Raw genomic sequence first — 24,915 nt, 5'->3', positions numbered from 1 at the left:
TTGAACCGCGGTCCTTGTGCTTTGCTAAGCTTGTTCTAAGTAGGTGCTTTAGACCACTGAACCATCTCACCAGCCCCTTGTATGTGATTTAAAACACCATAAAGAGCATAAACTGTGTGGCAGGAGTCGTCAGTGACTGAACAGAAAAAAAACATCAGATATGAATAGAATCAAATACTGTCAGTAGCTCTCCAGGTATCATACTAAAATCATGCTTAAGTCATATAGTTGTTTTTTTTTTTTTTTAGATGTGGTATTTTTATACAATGGAGTATTTTTTTATTTTATTTATTTGTGTGTGTGTGTGTGTGTGTGTGTGTGTGGCCAGCTCAGCCCACCAGGGGGCGGGGCTGGCTGGCATATGGTGCTGGGGAATTGAACCGTGGTCCCTGTGCTTTGCTAAGCTTGTTCTAAGTAGGTGCTTTGGACCACTGAGCCATCTCACCAGCCCAAATCATATAGTTTTTAACTGCTGTCTCTTTACAAAGCTGTGGTACCTACTCCTGTCTTCTCATACTCAAACGATGACCTTTTCATTTGGTTGAGAAAATAGAATCAATAAATCAAAAGAAATTTCAGTGTCTTCTAGGCAATAGATTGCCTAGCCCACATGTGCTACACTTAAATATTGTGACTTGCTGCTACTTGTTACAAATGGTTGGGCAAGCATGATAGCTCAGTAGAATAAAGCGCCTGCTTACGCAGATGCAGGGGCCAGGAGTTCAGTTCAGGAGTGCAGTGCCGGCCCTGCCCCTCAGGCCCAGATGAGACAATGGTTGAGACTGGGAGTGGTGGCATGCGCCTGTGATCCCAGAGACAGGGCGGCAGAAAAACAGGAAGGATCACTACAATTCCAATCTATGTCATGAGACCCCATAGACTCTGTGCTAAATACATTTTTTAAAAAAATGGTGGCATACCTCTGTAATTTCAGCACTTAAGGAGGCTGAGGCAGGAGGATCACTGTGAGTTTGAGCGCAGTTTGGGCTAAAAGGTGAGGTCATGGCCTGTCTGAACTATACAGGGAGACCATATATCAAAACCAATGAACAAAAGCAATGGATGAATAAACTATGATCTTATCTATATTCAGAGTTTTACTTATGCCACTCAAATTGGTTCTTATCTACCCAGGACTTCACTTACTCGTCTGTGCTGCCTCTCTTCCACATTACCTGCCCTCCCCATTGCCCATCACCATGCTGACCTCTCAGAAGAACATCTCCCATATTACAAATATAAAACAAAATGTGCCTTGATCATTTATCTTCCTCTGGCTACAACTCTATTTCTCTGTTTTGAACAGCAAAATTCTTCCAAAGCAGGCTGTGATATTCATGTTCCCTGCTATTCTCTGTAGAAAAGTATTTACTTACAGTTTTGACACCTTTCCACTTCAACCTCTTATCTCAGATTAATCAATTATTTTCTCATTTCCAAATATAATAGCCTCTTCTAAATTTTTTACTTTACTGAGTGTATTGCTATGTCATGTAAGTTTTGAGCTTGTATTCTGATACCACTGTATGTGCTGCCGTATACTACTAGGAAAAGGCTCTCATGGAACCTAAATCTATTTGGATTGAGGGTATAGAGGAATTCTGGCTATCAGTGGGATTTCTTTTTATTAATTTTATTGAGAAAAAAATTGCAGTGTGACAGCTTCAAAACAGGTTGGTAGGAGAGTTACAACAATTAATACATTGCATATTGTTGTCTTTATAGTAGTCATTCATAGTACAAGATTCAGACATGATATCCTGTCCAAACACTATTAGTACAGATCTTTCTTCTTATTGAATTAAGAGAAAGTAGCTATATATCTATCCTATTTTGTATATACAGATACAAAATTGTCCTTCATTTACATCACACTTTTTTGTTCAGTTTTGTCAGAGATGGGTATTCCATTGCCATACAAATATTGTAGGTGCATGAATTCAGCAAAATATCCCAATATAGTTCAGTACTCCACAATAGTAGTGGTTATCCACAGGACTGGCAATGTTCGAATCTGATGACTTGAGCCTTCCACAGCTCATGTGGATGAGTCACAGACATTGCTTGACCAATTTTCTCTCTGTGAAAGCCTGAGAGAATATTTTCTCTCATGTGACTCTTCTTAGGCACACTCTACATCATTGATCACATTCCTCTGTGGCCCCATAATCTCCTTGATCAGAAAATTTGGGACACAACTGAGTTACATGATGCTATAGTACAGGTTGAAAGGCTAGGGCCAAAATGTTGGCTGTCCTTGCAGCCCTTCTATTTCTCTAATTTTTGGCCTACAAACATAGGCTGTTAACCCTCCAGAAGAGAAGCTTATTTATTTTGTTTCCCTACAAAATATTCAGGTGGGTTTAACCTCACTATCTCTCTGAATATCAAACATCTTAGGCATAAGATGGAAAATCTTTTTTAAAAAAAAATTTACTTGAGATACAGTCTGGGCATCATTGGTATGTCATGACAAGCAGTATGTATTTAGAAGACCAGAGAGACAGGCATTCCAAGCATGATCCCACTAGTACATATTGCTATCTTCCGTGCAGTAGCTCAGTTCACATGTATCAGCATATATAATTAGTCAGAGTGAGAATCCCACCCAGTAACTGCTAGATTCAACAACCTGCAGATAGTTCTCAGGATCATTGCCTTACCCATCTTGTGCGTATAAATGTATGGCTTTGTCCCTGTCATGTTTCCTAGCTTTTCTCCTTGCCCTCTTTTTGTGTCTAATCCTCAAGTTCTTGCTTTCCTTTAATTGTGTTATACCTTTCTATTTGTATTTTTTCTTTTGAGTTCTTATATTAAGGAGACTGTATGATATTTACACATGTACCACTGGTATTGTAAGTTCTTAGTAAATACAGTTAATTTTATGTAGCATTAACTAGAACCAGTCTTCATTCTAAGCACATCCCTTGGCTTCTAGGACTGCATATTTTCCTGGCTTCTCTGCCACTCTATTGGTCTTTTCTTCTCAGACTTACATGGTGGACTTTTCTCTTATTATTTACATAGAAACTGAAAACCTCAAGACTTGCCTTGGGTAGACTTACTGTCCTGCCTACAACGACTTCCACAGATCCTATGCTTCAAACACCACCCACACACTTCTGCCACCAATGCTTAACGTGAAGATTGCTGCACACCATTGCCCAGATTACCAGATACAAGCATGCAAAATTGATAAACACTACCAATACTAGCTTTTCCTCTCAAATTAACTAACATAAATTAGTAAGTTAGCAGTACAATTTTCTTAGCTATCTTTCCTTCTTTTCTCTTTCCCCCCATCCCATTTGTTCTTTCCTTTTGAACAATTTGTTTCCATTTCACTACATCTATTTTTTGGATCTTACTTACTCTTTTGGTTTCTTATACCAGAAAGACAATATGATGTCTAGACCTGCAGGTTTGAATTATTTCACTTATGAGTATGGTTTTGCATTCTAATCATGTATCTATAAAAGCTTTGAGTCTATCTTTCTTTATAGCTCAGTAATATTCCATTGTATAAAAATACCACATTTTTTATCCATTCTTTGGTTAATGGGCATTTAGGTTGTTTCTAAGATTAACCACTACAATTGTGCTGCTATAAATATAGGTGCACATATATCACTGCATCATGATGTTTTCAATTGTTCTGGGTAAATACCAGAATAATTGAAAAGGGTGATAGCAGAAGGGTGATAGCTGGGTCAAATTGGACCTTTAATCCAATTTGAGGAATCTCCATACTGATTTCCACAATGGCTGAAGCAGTCTATACTCCCACCAACAGTTGAGAAGGGTTCTTTTTCCTCACAGCCACACCATATTTTGCTCCTGGTTGACTGTTTGACAGCCTTCCTCTTTCTCCTCATATCTCACCAGGTGCTCTTTCTTATCAGCTTTGCATTTAGAGACTTCACAATATTTTCACTGCCAGACCTCAACCCAGTGACTATATGAGGTCACCCCCTGCCACCAGAGTATTTTTGCTTCCAGTCTTGTCAATAACATTTTAAATACATTCATGCTCACAGTCTGTCCTGCACTGCAGCCATCTTTATCCTTTTCAGAGAGAAATCAGTGTGCACCACTCCCTCCTGGTACATGTTTAATTTCTTCCATTCTTTCATTAAACACAATCCATAGTTCATTGTCTGCAAGTCTGTAAGTTTCATGGCCCTGGCTCTCTCCCTAAACTTGTGTCTTAGTATTCTTCTCTGGAATCCTCCGGTCACACTGTCCCCACCCTAAAGTTTTCAGAATGTGACAGTCATGCTCCCACTTCAGGGATTTTGCAAGTACCCATTCCCATCTTGGAAGATTTTCCTGCCAGATAATCTGTTCATTTCCATGTCCTTCCTGACCATGCTTTCTAAAGTAGCTCACTGCTTTCATCTGTGCACGTTAGTTCACTCTAATATTTTTTTCCTAATATTTGTGGGTTGCTACATCCATGGGCCTTTTTAAAAAATATATTCCACACTGAAGCTTTAACTGTAGGAGATGGGTCTTACTTATAGTTGTATTCTCAAAAAATGACTGGTATTGAATACTTGATATGTATCTGTTAAACAAAGTATGAATAGGGCTGGCCAAATAGCTCAATGGATTAAAATACCTGCAAGCAGGCGCAGGAGCCAGGGGTTCGATCCCCAGGCCTGCCATGCCAGACCTGTACCCAGGGCACACTGAGATGGCACTTGAGACTGAGCATCGGGATGCACACCTGTAATCCCAGCACTTGGGAGGCTGTAAACAGGAGAATCACTATGATTCCAATTGAGTAGTGAGACCGAACATCCTGTAGACCCTTTTCTAAAATACAGAAATAAATAAAGAATGAATAAAAGACAAAGAATAGAGCAAAAAGAAGTATTTGTAGCATGTATAAAAGGTAATGGATCAATATTCAGAATGCAAACATGTTCTGTAAAGTAAACCTTAATAAAAAGAGACAATCTACTAAAATTTTCCCTATTGCTTGTCTTTTATTTTGCCTTTAATTTATATTTTGAGTTTCCCATACAAGCAAAACCATGTCATATTTAAACTTGAGTGTTTGTTTGATTTCAATTAACATTGTGGTCTCATTGTGGTCTCTTCATTTTTGTACAAATGCCTTAAGTTTATTCTTTCTTATGGCAGAGTAGTACACCATTGTTTAGAAATACACTTTCATTATCCATTAATCTGTTGAGCATATGGGCTGCTTCCAAGGTCTAGCTATTACAAATTGCCCATTTTTTGATCAAGTTTTAATTTACATGCTTTGAATTTTTGAGTTCTTGATACATTCAATATATTAGTTTTTTGAGGAATAGCAGGCAAAAGAGTGTTGCAGTGTGTAGATTGTGCTCTTTACTCTGTTGGTTGTTTCCTTTGCTGTGCAGTTGTTTCATTTGATATGATTACCTTTGTTAATTCTTGGCATTATTTCTCATGTAGTTAGTGTTTTTCACAAAGTTTTCATTTATATCTATGTCCTAAGGATTTTACCTATTTTGTCTTCCAGCAGATTAGGTATTAACGTTTTCACATTTACATCTTTGATCCATTATGATTTTGGTTTAGTACATGGTGAAAGATATGGGTGTAACTTTAGTGTTTGGGATGTAGATAGCCAGTTTTTCCAGCACCATTTGTTAAAGAAGCTGTGTTTCCTGTCATGACAGTTTTTGGCTCCATTGTCAATAATCACGTAACTGAGTAAGCCTAGAGGTGTTTCTAGAACCTCGATTTTAGTGGAAGCAAACCTATGGCATGTGTGTTGCAGCACACTATGTGGAGCACTGAAATCTCTAAAACATTCACCATCACTGCACTATTCTATTTCATTAACTCACAGGTCTGGTTTTTGTTACTGTTGTTCGTTTATTGCCAATACCATGCTTTTTGCATCATTCTAGTTTTGTAGTATTGTAATGTCTCCTGTCTTGCTCTTGCTTTCACTAGTCTAGGTCTCTTCAGGTGCCATATGAGTTTTTTTTTTTATTTTATTGAGAAACAAATATCAATAAGACAGTGTCAAAATTGATTAATAGGACAGTTTCAATAATTAATACATTGTACATTGTTATCTTCTTAGTGGGTATCTGTAGTACAAGATGCAGACAGAATATCCTGTCCAAAAACTATCAGTACAAATCTTTCTTCTAATTGAATTAAGTGAAAGTAGCTGTATATCTATCCTAACTATTCTGCATTTACAGTTACAAAATGGTCCTTCCTTTGTATCATCTTTTTTGTTTAGTCCTGTCAGAAATCAATATTCCACTGGCATCTAAATACTATAGCTGAATGAATTCAGCAAAACAATCCAACACAGTCCAGCAGTCCACAATAGTAGTGGGTTATCCACAGAAGTTGTTGAGCTTTTCACAGTTCAGCATATTAATATGACTTTACTTTATTTACCGCATTTTTATATTTTTCTTCTGGATGGTTAAGACTAAGATAAAGCAAGACCTGTATAACAAGAAATGTAACTTTGTATCGATAAGGTCAGTCAAGTACCTTTAGTATTTATCCTGTAACCCTGTAGCACAGTTTGCAGATACTTTGTCAGTGTCAGCCACGTGGATGAGTCACGGCCATTGCCTGACCAATGTGCGCTCTGTGAAAGCCTGAGAAAATGTTTTCTCTCCATGTGACTCTCCTTAGGCACACTATACATCATTGATCACATTCCTCTGTGGCTCCACAATCTCCTTGATCAGAAAATTTGGGACACAACTGAGTTACATGATGTTGCAGTATAGGTTCTCCCGTGTCCTGAGTCCTCACTGACCTTGAAAGGCTATGGCCAAAATGTTGATTGTCTTTGCCGCCCTTCTATTTCTCTAATTTTTGGTCTGTAAACTTAGGTAGTTAACCCTCCAGAAGAGAAGCTTATTATTACCCTACATCTTATGCAGTTGGGTTTAACTTCACTATCTGTCTGAATATCAAACATCTTAGGCATAACATAGAACAGGCATTTTCCATCAAGTATTGATATGTTCAACATTAAGTCCCTAAAGAATATGGAGATAAAAATTTTAAAAATGAAAAATATTTAAAGAATATGAATAAACAACTGCATATTTTTACACAGAAATTTAGAAATCTAACCATATATATCATTGTAGCAGGACAGTCCTGTGACATTTTTTTTTTCTTTTTCTTGTGTCTTTTTTTCATTTATTACCCATTTTATAAAAAACTTTTTACTTGTGAGACAGTATGGTAATAATTGGTATGTCATGACAAGAATTCCTTTTTTTTTTTTTTCTTTTTTCTAGTTATGTGAGGAATGCTATTGACATTTTGATTGGGAGTATATAAAATGTCCATTTCAATTTTGGAAGTATAGCCATCGAGGAACTGTGGATGTCTTTCCAAATCCTGGTATCCCTTTCAATCTCTATTTTTCAGGGTGCTGTACATCTTGTTGTAGCGGCCTTTCCCTTCCTCAGGTAGGTTAGTTTCTAAGTATTTGAATTTTCCTGATGTCATTGTGTAAGGTATTGTTTCCCTAATTTCTTTTTCAGTGAGTTTATTACTGTTGTAAAGGAATGCTTTTGACTTTTATGTGTTAACATTGTATCCTGTGACACTACTGATTTTTTTTTTATTATTTGTAGGCATCTTTTATCTAATTTTAAACATAATGAAATACAAAAAAATCATAAAAAGTCAACAATGAAATCAACTTTCAAAACAGATTATTCAGAGTAGAAGATACAGGTATGATACCTTGTCCATACAATATTAGCACAAGACTTTTTTAATTAACTAAGAGAAAGTAGCTGTATAACTATCTTAATTACACATTTTTTTCTTTTCCCTTTTCTTCATTGACCCTTTCTTCCATCACAGTTTGACTTTTCATTTGAACAGTTTCTTTCTAATTCACAATATCTATTGTAAATTTTGAGTTTTATTTATTTATTCATTTTTGCAAACTAGTGATACAATAGGATGTTTATACATATGGGTCTGAATTTCTTCACTTACGAATGTGGTCTTGAGTTGCATCAATTACATATAAAATTCTCCAGTTTTTCCTTTTTTGGCTGAGTAGTATTCCATTATATTAAAAAAAAAATCTTTTTATGTATTCCTCTGGTAATGGGCATCTGGGTTGTTTCTAAGATTTAGCTATTACAATAGTGCTGCTATAAACATGGGTGCATATATACTCCTGTGGTATGATGTTTTTAATTCTTCTGGAAATATATGCAGAAGGAGAATAGCTGGGTCAAATGGGACCTTTAATCCTAGTTTTTAAAAGAATTATCCCTTTGACTTCCACAGTGCTTGTTGTAGTCTAGACTGCCACCAACAGTAGAGAAGTTTCTTTTTTTCTCTACAGACTCTCCAGTATTTGTTATAATTGATTTTTTGAGGATAACCATTCTTTCTGAGATAAGGTGGAATCTTAGTATTGTTTTGCTTTGCATCTCTAAAATGACCAATGATGTTGAACATTTTTTATGTATTTGCTTGTCATTTATATTTCTTCATTTTAGAAGTGCCTATTCATCTCAGACTTCCATTATGCATTGGGTCATTTAATTTGGGGGTGTCTTATTTCTTTCAATTCTTTATATGTTCCTGATATAAGTGCTTTGTCTTGTGAGACAACTGGTTACAGTATCCCCCCCCCCCGTGGGTTGCATTTTCACTCCGTTAGTGATTTCTTTTGTTGTGCGAAGGCTTTTTAGTAAAGTGAGTTCTCATTTGTTGATTCTTTGTACTAGTTCCACTGTGGTCTGGGTTTTGTTCATGAAGTCTCTACCTACACCTATGTCTTCAAGATTTCTGCCTTCTTGTTATTATGGTCAATTTTGTGTTTTTATTTTAATATTTAGATTATTTAAATCTGTGATCCATTTTGGCTTGCAGGAATGGTGATAGACATGGGTCTAGTTTTAGTGTTCAGCATGTAAAGAGACAGGTTTTCTGGCACCATTTATTAAGAAGACTGTCTTTCTTCTAGTAAACATGTTTGGATCCTTTAAAGATAGGTGGCTGAGTGTGTTTGGGAATGTGTCTGCATCTTTTATTCTTTTCCAGTGATCCTCAGGCCTGTTTTATTTTTCCCCAATACCATGCTAATTTTATCAGAGTATCTCTGTGGTAAATTTCACATCTGTGGGTGTGATGTCCCTATTTTGCCTTTGTTGCCCAGAATTGCTTTTGCTATCCTAAGTTATTTTTTGATTCCAAATGAATTTCAGTAATGTTTTCTCTAGATCTGTGAGGCATGTTCATGGTAGTTTGATTACTCTAGAAGTCTTTTCATGGAAGTTTTTTAGTCTTCTATGTAGAAAATCATGTGATATGAAAAGAATAATAATCTATTTTTTTTCTGTCCTACCCATATCCACTTTATTTTCTTATCTTGCTAATTTTTCTGGCTATTGATTCAACAACTATAATGAGCTAGATTGGTGATAGTGGAAAAATCTTGTGCTCCTGCTTTTAGAAAGAAGGCTTTCAGTTTCTCTCCATTTAGCATAATGTTGGCTATTGGCTTGTTATGGATAGCTTTTATAGGATTGAAATAAGGTCCTTCCATGGCTATTTTTTCAAGGTTTTTGTCAAAGGCCTTTTCTGTGTCTATGTACCTGATCATGTGCTTTTTGTTCTTCTGCTTCTGTCCTTTATTGCTTATATTGACTCATTATGTTAAACCTTCTTTGCAATTCTGTAATGAATCCTATTTAGTTATTAATGTATGATAATTTTGATAATTTTTAAATTCTATTTTCCAGTATCTTTTTGAGCAATTTTGCACTGACATTCATTGTACAGATTGGCCTCTAGTTCTATTTTTTGGCTAGGTCTTGCTGCATAGAATATTGTTTTACATCATTTGATTTTAGTTTGTGAATTTGTTTTAAATTTGTATTGGACAGGGTTTTACTTCAAGGAACAGATATAATATAAGGAACAGATATTAACACAAGATATACAATGTATAAGGAATTACAAGGTTGGCTTACGACAGTCAGCAGCAGTCAGATGGAGGAGTGTGCAGAGGGCGTCTGCACACCCCAAACTGAGGAGTTCAGTCCCAAGGTCTGAAGCTCACTGCTGTGCTCCATGCAAGTCTCTATTTGTCAGCTGATGGGTCTGCGAGGGAAGACTGAAGAGGTTGTGATGGATGCTGAAGAGTCTGCGACAGAAGGTGAAGGATACAAGCCGGAGGTGGAAGAGTCTGTGCTGTAAGCCAGGCAATGAAGTCCAAGCCAAATGCGAAGACTGAAGCTCCTCCGATGAAGTGAAGAGAGTGACTACTTCCTCAGCCCCTTTATATGGTCTCTTTGTGCTGAGTCACTCTGGGGGCAGAGCCAATTGTGTCCCAGGGCGGGACCCCCACCAGCCGGAGTCATCCAGCCAAGTTGACACAATGTATCAACCACTACAATCCACCCCTTGTCAACTTGGCATATTTTAAACCAGTCTCCAGATACAGAGGTATGCATATAGTTACGCCTAACATTGTTACAACTATCCTGAGTACAAACGGAAATGCGCTAATACCCTTACCCAAATAGAAGGTAAGTATTTTTATGCTTTAATATTACACAAGCTTGATCATCTTAAAATCTTGTATGAAATCTATCCCTATTACATTATAAAAGAACCATATATGGTGGTGAAGTAGTACAGTTATAATCCCCTTTTCTGTAGCTGATTATGTGTTTGTAGGTGGTATTTAGAGCTACCTTCTTCTACTACCCATTCTGTATTTCCTGGGCCCTCAGCAAGTACCTCAGCAGGTCTGGGTTCTTTCCCTGGTGGAGTGATCCATACCTTCATTCCTGAAGGCTCTGGACCATTTATCATCATGCTTGTATTAGAGTGTTGCAATTTTCCATTGACTTTAATAACAGGGCATGGCAATCCTAAGAGGCGCCCCAAGGGATCTCCTGCACTCCATGTATATTCTTCCTTTCCTCCATTGTGGAGTAATAATACAATTTCCCCTTGATAGTCTGGGTCAATCACTCCTGACAGCATTGTGACTCCCTTTTTAGCTTGTTTCCTCAGAGGTATGAGGAGACCAAAGTGACCAGGGAGAAATCTTAGCTTCCAGTTCAATGGTATCATTGCTGTACTTCCTGGTACAATCCTTCCCCCTCCTGGGACTAGGACTTCTAGTCCAGCAGAAGATAAGGTTGTGGGCTCAGGAAGCAAGAACTTTGCTAGTGGATCACTACGAGTAATGGTGAGTGGTACCATTCCTACTACCACCCCTTGATTCCTGGACCCATGAATCCTGGCTATGGGAGACACAGTACCATACAAAGGGCGCTGATTCAAAGCATATACAGCCTTCTGAAGTACCTTACCCCAGCCCTACAAGCCATTGCCACCTAGTTGGCACTGTAACTGTGTCTTCAAAAGACCATTCCACCTTTCGATTAATCCAGCTGCTTCTGGATGGTAAGGAACATGGTAAGACCAGTGAATTCCATGAGCAAGAGCCCATTGCTTCACTTCTTTGGCTGTAAAATGTGTTCCTTGGTCAGAAGCAATGCTGTGTGGAATTCCATGGTGGTGGATAAGGCATTCTGTAGTCCATGGATGGTAGTTTTGGCAGAAGCATTACGTGCAGCAAAGGCAAATCCATATCCAGAATATGTGTCAATGCCAGTGAGGACAAAGCGCAGTCCCTCCCATGATGGAAGTGGTCCAATATAATCAACCTGCCACCAGGTCGCAGGCTGATCACTCCGGGGAATGGTGCCATATCGAGGACTCAGTGTTGGCCTCTGTTGCTGGCATACTGGGCATTCAGCAGTGGCTGTAGCTTGGTGAGTGGGAGTCCATGTTGCTGAGCCCATGCATAGCCTCCATCCCTGCCTCCATGACCACTCTGTTCATGGGCCCACTGAGCAATGACAGGGATGGCTGAAGAAGGAGGTTGGCTACTATCCACAGCCCGAGTCATTTTATCCACTTGATTATTAAAGTTCTCTTCTGCTGATGTAGCATTTTGGTGAGCATCCACATGGGAGACAAATATTTTTATATCCTTTGCCCATATGGAGAGGTCTATCCCCATACCTCTTCCCAAATATCTTTGTCTCTAATTTTCCAATCATGTTCCTTTCAAGTTCCCGACCATCTGGCCAAACCATTGGCTATAGCCCATGAATCAGTATATAGTCGCACATCTGGCCATTTCTTTCTCCAGGCAAAATGCACTACCAAGTGCACTGCCCAAAGTTCTGCCCACTGTGATGATTTCCCTTCACCACTATCCTTTAGTGATGTCCCAAAAAGGGGCTGCAGTGCTGCAGCTGTCCACTTGTGGGTGGTGCCTGCATAGTGTGCAGAGCCATCAGGCGATGAAGTCCAAGCTGAATGCGAAGACTGAAGTTCCTCCGACGAAGTGAAGAGAGTGACTACTTCCTCAGCCCCTTTATATGGTCTCTTTGTGCTGGGTCACTCTGGGGGCAGAACCAATTGTGTCCCAGGGCGGGACCCCCACCAGCCAGAAGTGCACCGCGAAGTCATCTGGCCAAGTTGACACAATGTATCAACCACCACAAAATTAAATGTGTTTTTTATGCTAAATAGCATTGAGTATTGTTTCTTGGTCCATTAACAATATGGTGGTTCATTCCCAGAAAACTGATCTCTGGGACAACTGTACTACATCCCCCCCATTAACAGAAGTGATGGCATCTTGGAGCAGAGACAAAGGGCTGTAGTTGACCATGTATATATAACACATCACTGAAAAACAGACTAATGAAAACCCACTAGCAAGAAAGTATTTCCACTATAAGATCCCAAGAACATTTGCATGAAGCAAAACAAAAGAGACATCCTTCCTTCCTTCTTTCCTAAAAAATGTCATATTACTTTAGTAAGTTCTATGCATTCAGTATTAGCCTCTATCATGATAGTGATTTTATCTGGTACAAGCACAGTCTATTAGCAACTCTAGAGGTGAACAAAATCAACTAACAGTTATGAAATAGATAAGTTCTTTCATAAGAGCCTCTATTCATTTTTCTTATGATATTCTGTTGTCCTCACCTGGATTTAGGAAAGTGAAGAAAATATTAGAATTCCCTGAGTGCTGAATGTCTCCTGTAAGTAGCTTTTCCTCTTCATATAATGAAATAATTTTTCTTCTTTACCATTTTCCCCTTAATAAAAAATGTCTGACATATCACTTCAACCTAAAAAAAAAGTCACCTAAATATAATGAGAATTGAAATTAGTGTTTGAGGGTGGTGGTTTTTTTCAGCATAAAGATCTAGAGCAAGCAAAGACAGCGATTAAAATGCTAATTATGTATAGTGTTCTTGGTTTTCCAGCATCCATCCCTTCTGTCTAATGTGACCATTTTCATAATTACTCACTGGTCTTTGACCACTTTTGTAACTAAGTTGAAAAATTGTCACATATAGGTAAAGGAGGAGAAAGCAGCTTTCTCATTCATCTCATCTAAGACAGACCATAAGCAATTGTCAAATGCTACTTCTTCAGTATATTTGAAAACCCTCTAGGTAGATACACTTCACCAGTGTTGCCTAATGTTCTATGAGCTTCTGCCACGTGACGTGGTCCCAGTGCTAGAGAATTTTCAAACTAAAAGGGTATTTTAGTTTGAAAAACTACACAAAAATGAAAGGTAATGAGGCTGAAGTAGTTGTGTGTATGAACAATATTTTTGTCTTTGAAAATCTATAGTTTTTTGTTTATTTATTATTTTCAATAGTACACATTTGTGATATATAATGGATGCATTCCTGGCAAGTTTGTAAAATTCTAACACCTTCTGTCACACATTGTCAAAAAATTCCTTTCACATGAAGAAATGTGTAACTGCCTATAGTTGCTTAATTGCCTCAGTTGCTTTTTGTTATCTTCTCTAAATAGATTTTAAATTTTGTAAGGGACAAAGTTTATGACTTGTATTATATTTTTCTATATAGAGACACTATTTTCTTCTACCTGCTCTCCCCATCAAGGGTATTTGCCTCTAGAACAATCCTGTAACTCACACTTCGTCTTCTTATTTCCTAAGGTTAGCAGTGGATAGACCCACCCCCATTAAAAACGGACAGGTTATTTCCCCTTGAGGGTTATTGTAAATAGACTATTAGAATTGTCCTTTTATTTTAGTATATTATTGTGACATTTAAGACTTGAGAAGTTTAATCAAAATGTGATTTTCCAGAAAAATAGAGTATACAAATACATAGAAGATATAGTAAAGTCCTGAAATAATTTCCTGTAAAATGTCAAATGTATGATAGACCCTGTCCTTAGTGCTGCTGATAATGCAGAATTGAGTAAGACCTGGCTATCACCCATGAGATGCTGCTCTGGGGTAAGGGAGAGAGACATAAATAACTAAGATGAGACAGTCTATAATAAACATGACCTTGAAAGAATAAAAAAATTGTAAGAGTGTCAATTGAATTTGATACAGAGGTATCAAATCAGTAGTTCTTTACATTCAGCTATGTGAATATGCATTGCAGCTACTAGGCCATCCCTCTTCCCACACTTAGGAGTCAACATAAATCGATGCATTGATTGGCCTTCCTTTTAAAATTATCTCTTTGAAAGATATTGTTCTAAGTTAATTTGAAAAGTCTTTTAGTATTAATTGTTAAATTAGCATCTCTTTCTGACAATATAACTTTCTTTGTTAATATCTATTCATTCTTCATCTTCTCATAATATTTTTTGTCTTTAACCACCTTTATACATTTCCACTCTTTCTATTTTTCTGTGTTCATCTTTTCACCTTACCCTGTGTTTGTAATATTTTTTCCAAGCCCTAGCATGTTTTTCCCCAGTGTTATTATCCAGCTGATAAAGACATTAATATTCTTTTCTTGAAAAAATATTATGAGAATAATAATGTCTTCGAAATAATCTCTTATATTTGGGTAATGCTGTATGTTAGAAATAAGAACAAGTAAATTTATTCCTTATAACTTTCCATTGCTATTTACAAAGCTGCTAGTCTTTCTTAATAATGAGCTGTTGACAATGATAAGATCAGATACAGGAAGTTAAAACTTTTGCCAAGTGTAGAGTGAACATATGGTAGAAGATCCACAGCCTCTGGTTGTTAATTGGACTTTTTCTGGGATGATAAACATGCAGAATGTGTGCAAGTACTTACTATACAGATTATTCTCTTGCAATTGCCTAATGTCTTACTTTATTCATCTTCAGTATTTCATTTGATTGTACTTGCAGAGCTGTGAGACAGTCTAAACCTAGAGCACTCAGTTTTCATAGAGAAGAAGACTAATGTCTAGGAATTTCAAGCAATATAATAGGCATTTCTGGTATAGGAGGCTTGATCTTTGAACTCCAAATTGGTAGGTCTTTCAACCCTAGCATCTGACCACAAGGTTCTAACATCTAGATTTTTAAAAGCATGCATTATTATTGTTTTAAATTCATTTTAAAAAACAACCTTGATATTATTTTTAAATGCTAATGATTTAAAAGTATTATTAGTACTCAAGCAATTTTCCTCCTGTTTCATCCCTGAAAATATGCTCTGCTGATTTCAATCAGGAGGGAAATATTGCAACATTGGTTTGCCTTGTAAAAGATACACTTCACCAACCAACCATGACATGGAAGTTCAAAAAGTATCAGTGGAGGAAAGGGAGCTCTCTTCATTAATAAAAGCAATTAGCACAACCCCAGCTGAGCAGCAGCCTGCCCAGGGTTCTCTCAATGCACTGCAGGCATCTGAGTGTAGTCTGTTAACCAGCAAGCTACTCTTGGCAGGAAACTAAATGCTGTAATGGCATTGATGTAAATTGTCCTCTATCCTTTACAACTCCTAATTCATAGTTGATTGTGCTTGGGGGTAGAACTGGAGAGACAATCCACTCTATTCGGCCCTGTAGGATGGCAAAAAGTTGTGTATATTTTGAAAAAATCATAGTAGGATTCTAAATGTCTTGAAATATGAGACTGAAACAGTTTATACTTAGTGTCTTATTTCAGCTAATCGTGGCTGATGGGAGGTTAATTGGTGGAAACAAGAATAAAATCAAGGATATCCTCTGTTAGCTGCCTAAAAATAAAAGTCCTAGGGCAGCAAGCCCAGCACAGGTTGGGAGATGTGGAGTTTCCCAGTCCCATCTTCTAGTTGCAGAGACCAAAGAATTGATACAGGTTGGAAAACCTCCAGCCTTCTCTGGCTCCTGCACAATTTCTCCCTCCTGAGTGGAGCTGTGTTTCTGCAGCCCTTCTGGATGTCAAGAGACAGACACACTCCAGTCTCTCTGTTTAAGGATGAGCTCCTTGCAAATACATATGAGAATAAAAAGAGAATGTCATATCTGTCATAAATCCTGTCCTCCTGGACAGCAGGAGTGTGAGTCATCGTGGTCCAGAGCACAGCAGTAGTTCTCATTACCCTGCAACCCTGCAGCACCCACTCCAGTTGCTCTGAACTCCACTCTCCTCTCCTGCTATACTCACTTTGTCAGCGCTAATGAGTAACTGACCTTTCTTCTTCTACTCTTGAGTGCAGCTTTTACTTTCTGTTGGTTTCTTCTCAGTGCCATTTCCCTGGGTCTTAGCTTTCTTATGCTACAGGGGTGGGGTTTTGTTATTTCTCTTATTGTTCAGCATCTCCTTGCCAATCTTCTAATCTCCCTGATAGCTAATTCCTGGCTAAGTACCATCTTTTTTTTTTTTTTTTTTAACAGTGACTCACTTTCACTATAGAAGGGAAGGGGTCTTGATTCTCCTGGTCCTGTCTTTGAGAGCTCAAGACATGAGTACTATATTATCTAAAGTGCCAAAGATTGAGAAAATAACACAAGATTTTGAAAATGGTTAGAGATCTGTTTAATCTCAACTACAAGTGATACAAAATGTATATTGTTCCAGTGCATAACCTCGACCCCTGCTCATTTCCATGAATTTATGCATTTCCTATATATCATTATTTTCTCTGTCCAGTAAATTCACTTTTAAAATAAAATAGTATAGTCTAATTTTCATAGAACTGGATATATTTTCTAATTTATTTGCTTATTTGGTGTAGCAAGTAGTGCTTCACATAAAGTGGATGCTCAATAAATATTTATTCGACAATGAATGTAAAAAGAGAATGCTAGTTTATGTTGCTTGCAATTAGGTTTCCATAGTGCAATGCAGAAAGGGAAATAAAATAGAACCCAATGCTTTTGCTGAATGAGGCTGAGATTGGAAATGAGAAGTCAGACAGTATCCTTAGATGTTATAGGACATCATACTGAAGAGGAGAAAGTTACATAGAGGTAAAGCTTCGGAGATCTTCTAGCTATGTCTTTAGATCCTGGAGCAAAAGCTTAAATGCATATGAAGTTATTTATAGAAAAAAATTTCGGTAAACCAATTGTGACAAAACTTTAAAAGCTAGCACTGACATGATTCTACTGATTTGTAAGTAACTTCAAATGTATGCCAGAAATTCAACATTATTTGAGGTAATGAAAAAACTTCACTAAAATACACAGTAACTTTTACAATGTCTAGTACAGAAAATGTTATCAGGCATGAAAGAAAGTAAGCAGTAAGGAAGTAAAATTCAGGTTTTGGTTATGGAGAATTATTGCACATAGAATTTAAAATATACTTCATAAATATGCATAAGTATGTAAAGAAAAACATAAGTACAATGATAAGAAAAACTGAAGATTTTCTAAAACTCCAAATAAAACCTCTAGAGATTACACACACACACACACACACACACACACACACACACTGGAAGCACTTAGCAGCAGATTACCCAATGCAAAGAACAATGAACTTGAAAATAATACATACTACTCAAGATAAAGCAGCAAAATAAAGTTAAATAAAGATTTATTTTTTTTTATTTTTTTATTTACTTTTTTTAAATTTTTTTTTCTTTTCAAAGTTTTATTGATAAACATATAGCAATGAGACAGTTTCAAATCAAATCGAAAGTACAGTTTCAACAAATAATACACTGCATATATTCTTCTTAGTGGTTAATTGCTGTACAAGATGCAGACTTGTGATCCTACTTACAAACACCATTAGAAAAAATCATTCTATTCATTAAGAGAATGCAACTATATATCTATCCCAACCACTTTGAATACACAGATACAAAATGGACATTCATAGTTATACCCCAATTTTTTTTAAGTTCCGTTGTTGTATATTATAGGTGTGTAAACTCAGCAAAATATTCTAAAAGAGTACAGAAGCCCATAATAGCATTGGGTCTTCTGTTTAATTGGCAATGTCAGAAATTATTGACGTGAGTCCCCCACAGCTCAACATTAAATAAAGATTTAAATCAATGAAAAATGTAGGAACTTGTGAGACCCTGTCAGTATGATGAGAGAGGGAGATTTGAAGAAACAGGTGAAAACTTGTAAAAATTAATGAAAGTACAATTTCATGACCCAGGCAGATTTATAAATCCCAAACAAAAGGAATATTAAGAAAATTACACTGAGGAACATTATTATCAAAATGATTGAGTAACAGAGATAATGAGAAGCATTTAAAGCCACCAGAAAATAGAGCACACTATACACAGGAAAACAAAGGTAAATTTTATAATACATTTCTCTTTAGAAAACTTGTCATCCTCGGGCCTGCCAGATAGCTCAGCGGACTAAAGTGCCTGCTCAGGCAGGCCCAGGGACAGAAGTTTAATCCCTATGCTGTGCTAGCCACACCCCTGGGGCGTGCTGCAATGGCAACTAAGACTGGACATGGTGGCGTGCACCTGTAATCCCAGGACTTGGGAGGCTGAAAACAGGAGGATTATTATGAATCTGACCTGTGTCGTGAGATCCTGTAGACTCTGTACTAAATACAAAAAAAGAAACAACAAAAGAAAAAGTGTCACCCTCAACTATTGTAACTGTCCTAATAATCTGCTTTGAAACTTGGTTTCACTGTTGTGTTTGTTTTTTGTTTTCTGTTTTTTTTTCTAAAGGAAAGAACAACTGGGATGGGGGCTAAAGGAGAAAAGAAAGATACACACAAGATAGCTAGACTAATTGTTCTGCTAATTTCTATTGGTTTACTGAAAGGAAGAGTTATCAAGAAATCAACCAATAACAGATGCTTGTGGGGCTGTGGTGAAAAAGGAACACTTCTCTATTGGTGAAAGTGTATTCGAATTAGAGGTTCCATTTGACCCAGCTGTTCCTCTTCTGGATGTCTTCCTGAAAGAACTAAAAATATATCACAGTGATATATCTGCATCCATGTGTATAGCCAAACAATTTGTAATAGCTAAATCTTGGAAGCAACCCAAATGCCCATCAACTAAGGAATGGATAAAGAAGATGTAATATATATGTATATTACCTTACCATAAAGAAGGATAAATTTCAGACATTTCTTTGTAGATGTATATAAGTTAAGATCATGCTCTCAAGGGAAATAAATCAGACTCACATGTGTAAATAGTGCATTGTCTTCCTGGTGTGGGAAACTGGAAGAGCAAATACGTATGCAAATGTACAATGTATATTGTGAAATTGGAAAAAAAAATTGTTCAAAATGAAAGAGGAACTTAAGTGGGGGAAATGGGAAAGGAAGGAAGGGAAAAGAAAAAGACATTAAAAGGATATAATAGAAACAAAGCTTTGTAAATAAGGAGGGAAAGAGGTGTTGAAGGGAAGAGAGGTGACTAGAAGAAAAAGGGGAATCAAACTGTATCATGTAGGAGTATGTATTTCGTATAATTAATATGGTCATTTTTTATTTTTTAAAGAATACAAAGCAGTAAAAACATTAGAAACAATACACAATTTCATTAAACAGAGTAATAAGAACTCAATAGTGGTTGTTGTATTGCATTATGTTATCTTCAAATTAGCTGTTCAGGTTACCAGATATAAACCTGCAAAATTAGTTTTAAAAAAGTTATAAGAAATTAAAAGGAGAAAAAAATTTTAAAAATTAAGCATCTTTTCAATAGATCAGCAGAAATCAGCAGTATAATTATCCAAACTATCCTGCATATATACCTAAATATGTCTTTTTCCCTTCTTTCTTTTGTAATATGATCAATATTTATGTACCAATAAACTTAGTCAATTGGTTAAAAAAGATTATTTCACAGAATCAAAATCATCCAGCTTTGCCATTGTGGTGAAAATCACTATGTCTGGTATCCGGTAAAAAATGTCCGGACATAAAGAGAAGCAGGAAACTGACTCACCAAAGGAGGAAAATCAATCAAAATTGTTCTAGAACTGACATAGATATTTGAATTATCATATATAACATTAAAACACACATATACTACATGTTCATAAAAGTTAAGAAATGATATATTATATTTAAAGTAAATAAATTAAACTTCTTTTTTCAATCCCTGACCATTTAATTCAGATCACAAAACTTGAGATGCACACCTAACATATAACCTTCTTACATTATTTAACTTCAAACTCTTTCAGGACTAATGATAAATGATGAGGTAGAATAGCTTCGTCAGATTTCCTAGCCCTAGACCCCTAAATTAAGTTTGCACTGACTTTAAATACTGGTGGCTTTTTAGGAATGAGAGATCTGTGTTGCTGATTACACAGTCTTAAATGCAAAGTCTTATGTTTACTTTTTCAAATTGTTCAATCTCACTAACATGTAAGCCCTTAGCAGACCGCTAATAAAAAACCAATGTGTAAAACTGGGCCATTTTAATGTTTTTATAATTTAATAAATGTTTTTCTTGTTGAATGTATTCATGAGAGCTGTTCAGCTGTATTCAAGTTACGGTTTTCCTAATTGGTCTGTAGTCTTCAATAAGTGTAAGAAGTTACTGTATGAAACATCTGTCAAACTAGTAAGACTGCATTGATGCATCCATCATTTTCAAGATTGTTGGTTACCTGGTCATATTTACTGCAAATAACCTCACCTCCTTGTGTCAGAAGGGCCAACTTGCTCACGTTCACCTCAATCACTGTTTCTTTGGTAATAATATCCAAAGTTGTATAAAATGGTGATTAAGGATTCTTTTTCACACCCAGTATTGGCAGGCAAAAGGCGGCTTTCAGTTCAGAATGTGTTATATGGGCCTTCTTAAAACGTAAGCCCACTGGCCTAATGAATCTTCCATATTTAGGTGGTTTTCTTATAAATCCATCTCCAACAAAGCAGACTTTAGTAACCATCCTCTTCCATGCCTTCTTTTTTCTCTTTCCAGTTTGAATAACTTTTAATACTTCCTTTTCTCCTTCGACACAAACTTTGGGCAGAGGAACTTCACGTTTTCCTGCCTTTTCTTTTCATTTTTCTTTAATCATGTTGGGAAGTACTTTTGCATGAGACTGTCCCTCTGTTCAGCAGGTAGGCAGCTACTGCTCCTTGTGGAGTCTTTTCATCATTCTTTTGTTTGGTGTTTTTCTTTTCATGCATCTTGATGTCTTCTTCATTTGTATTTTCTCCTCATGGTGCTGTTTGTGGTAGAGCTTTAGAGCTTAGCTCTCAGGCTAATTTTTATTTTTTATTTTTTGCCTTCTTTGAAGGTTCATGAGCCTCTCAACTTTCCTTCTTTCTCTTTTTTTTCTTTCTCTTTTTCTCATGGCAATCCAAGTCATACCTATAGCATTTATGGTGTAACTCAGTACATTCATTCTGGGGCATGATGATAGCTGCAGAGCCACTGTGAGGGGCCTCAGTTGTGCAAAGAAAAGTCCTAACTTTGGGGTGTCCCATACCTCATACTTCTATAATATAATAGAACTTGGAAAGCAAATATTTTAATATTATAGGTACTTTGGTAATAAATAGATAAATTTCTCAGTGAAATTTGTATTATTCTAGTAGCCTAAGAAATTTTACAATATCTCCTCCAGAATTAAAAGAAAAATCAACTCTTCTATAACAAAAGAATAGATGGTCTTGTTTTAGGGTCAAAACTAATTCTTCATTTGTGTTTGTTGGTCATGAAAATGTCTGGGAAACAAAGCCTTTTCAGTTTAAGAGGTTAGAGCAGCAGAAAAGTGAGTAGATTCACGTTATGACATTGAACTTGTATTACCCAGTAGGTTCAATGTTGTCTGAAGTGTCTGTGCCACATTGTAGTGCAGTATAGTCTATGGCAGAGTTCCATGGCGAAATTTCAGAAAACCTTTATTTTTAGAACAAAGGTGTGCCCTCTTGCTTCCTCTCAAGAAGCAATTTCTAATTCAACGTGTGTTTTAGTGAATATGCAAACCTGGACTCCTCCAGCTTAGGTGCTTTACTACCTAAGCAAAGAATGCTTTTCTCAGGAAAGAGTAATTACATTGTTGAATTAAAAAGTTAAGAATATGTCTTGTCCATCTGGAGTTCAAAACTATCAGAAATTAAATTGATAATCATCAGAGAATCCTATCTGAGGTTTAGTAAAAAAAACAAGGGGAACATAGTAAGATGGAAGTCATATATACAGTTTTCATGATAAATTAAAAAGGCCTATCTCTGCTATTTATATGACCTTAGTGATTAATGAGTGCATTTATATATTTTAAGCAATTTACCTTATCTTTTTCTCCATGTATTTTTCTGGTAGACATAGAAAATGTAGGTAAATACTGTAATGCTCTTGGTTGTTGAAGTTTGTCCTAAAGAGTTGATGAATAGTCAGAAATTCTCAGTTCAATAATTGGTAAAAGTTTGAGGGAAATCCTTACAAGGAAGAAATAAATAGCTTACTGAAATGTGAAGAAGACTGATGCTGTATAAGCAGATGGGAATTTGAGGGTGATTTGGCTGTGACATCTGTCACCCTATTAATGGCCAAGGCTGGATAAGCAGATGGGTGTTCTTTTTTATGTAGGTTTGGGAAGAAGTGTATAAGTGATCGTATTAAATAATAAGAGTAGCTGAAGCCAGCATTTGACATAGTCAACTGAGTTGCAGTTTCCTTTTACTAGCAGCACTTCTGTCTGTACTTTGGAGTACTTTCTGTCACATGTGATGATTGAAACAAATGGAAAGACTGCTGAGCCTGCCTGTCCCATTTCTTACCTGGGCTGCCAGGCAGTAGAATTTGATGAAGAGTCAGTCCATGAGCCTAGAGTCTTGGAATCTTGGAGCAAAAAAGTTAATGTAAGAGATGACTGGGTGTCATTTTACAGTTACTAAAGTGCACTGTCTCAGAGATAGTCCTGCCCTTGCTGCAGGAATCTATGTCCAGTCTTCCTGGGACTCCTAGGTCCTGCCTCTGTCCTAGGACCAGCCCTGTAGCCTCCAATCAATACTGGGCACCCAATATCTTTCCAATAAATTATCTCAGCCTAAGAAATTCAATGTTCTTCTTTTCTATGCCTTTGTGTACTGAATTATAGAGCACCCAGCTTTCTGTATTTCTTTATTTTGGTCATGCATTCAGACTCCTGAGAAAATATATAATTGGGTTGGTCAGCCACAGTCTAGCAAAGGAGATCCAATAAAGTACATAGGTTTTATATTCCAGGATGTCAATAATCCAACTTAGTCTAGGGCATTTCCTTGACAGAGACACATATCGTCAAGCACACTGACCTATGAGGACTTCTATGAAGAGCACTGTAACTTGTGGGTAAGGACTCTCAAGATGCTCTGAACTTCTATAGAAAAAGAAGTATAACTGGTTTGTATCTTTGTGGCCTCATCTGGGCAATATAGAGAGTTTTGTAGGTCTCACTGTCTGTGTCAGTGAATTCCAGCTGTTATAAACCTTTTACACGGTGACTCCTGAGAGCTTTTACAAATACACTCTGGGTGAATCACAGATAAAATTTAATCCTATCTCTCCTTACCCTCTTAACTACTACAGCTTATTATTTGGAGCTTAAAGAGTTCTGGTTCCAACCCAGAGGCTATAGGTCACTGCTCCTTGGTTTTGTAGGGCATCATACATGGGTACAAATTATGTTCTTTGGCCGGAAAAAGAAGCAAGGTTTTTGAGAGGAGAGCATGCATGGGGATTTTTGAACTGAGAGAGTTTACACACAGAGAGGAGCATCCTCATAGAACATTCATTGATGCTGGTTATTCTGACAATAGTTTGGGTATTTTGTTCTTGTCCTAAGTGATAGTTTATCAAAAGTGATGATGAATGTTGATGAGGACTTTTGCTTTAATTGTGGTGCTGGAAGCTAGACTAGCTTGCCTGCTGCTAGTTGCCATTCACCTTCATTACAGGTATTGCAAATCTGACTGTCACTCTGTGGGTGTCTGGCATAGGTGTAGAAGGCAGACACTGCTCGGAAAAGAATATATTATTAAATCCACAGAGTAAGCAGTTGCAGGTATGGTGCCTCTAAACCACAGTCTATCAACCATCCTCCTGTGAGGAATGCAGTCTTTCTCAAACATTATAAAGAGAAAAACTACAATCCAACATTCATATCTCAGCTAAATAGAAATAAAATGCTCATAGGCTATTTATCAGCATTTATCAGCTGCGACCTAGGAAAATACAAACATGACAGTGCCTTCATACATGGCAAGAATAAATGCAATTTTTTTCTAACCTGTCTTCTGTTACTGTGAAACAGTGTAAAATTGTTCCTGTTGAAACAGTGACATGCAGGATGTGAGCAATGTCTGTAGGGAGAAACAAGTGTCTTTAGTGGTTTTCCTTGATAAGATCTTGAAGGACCTGGGCAACACAAGCAACCCCTGGGACTCCAAAAACCCAGAAGAGCCCCTTCCTCATGTTTAGAATCTCAGAAAAAATGATTAGAGATATTTAAGGCCCTGAGAGAAATGGAGAAACTTAAAAGGAAAAGAGTAATGCCAAATGAGAAGAGAAAGGTACCAGAGCAGGAGGTTGATTACACATGGCCTGATGGGTGTCTCCATTTGAAGAAGAGGGAGGAGGGAGGGAGGGAGGGAGGGAGGGAAGAAGGAAGGAAGGAAGGAAGGAAGGAAGGAAGGAAGGAAGGAAGGAAG

This window comes from Octodon degus, unplaced genomic scaffold (genome assembly GCF_000260255.1).
Source record: "Octodon degus isolate 3935 unplaced genomic scaffold, OctDeg1.0 scaffold00038, whole genome shotgun sequence".
In the NCBI taxonomy this organism is placed as follows: Eukaryota; Metazoa; Chordata; class Mammalia; order Rodentia; family Octodontidae; genus Octodon; species Octodon degus.
This window is presented reverse-complemented; position numbering follows the sequence as displayed.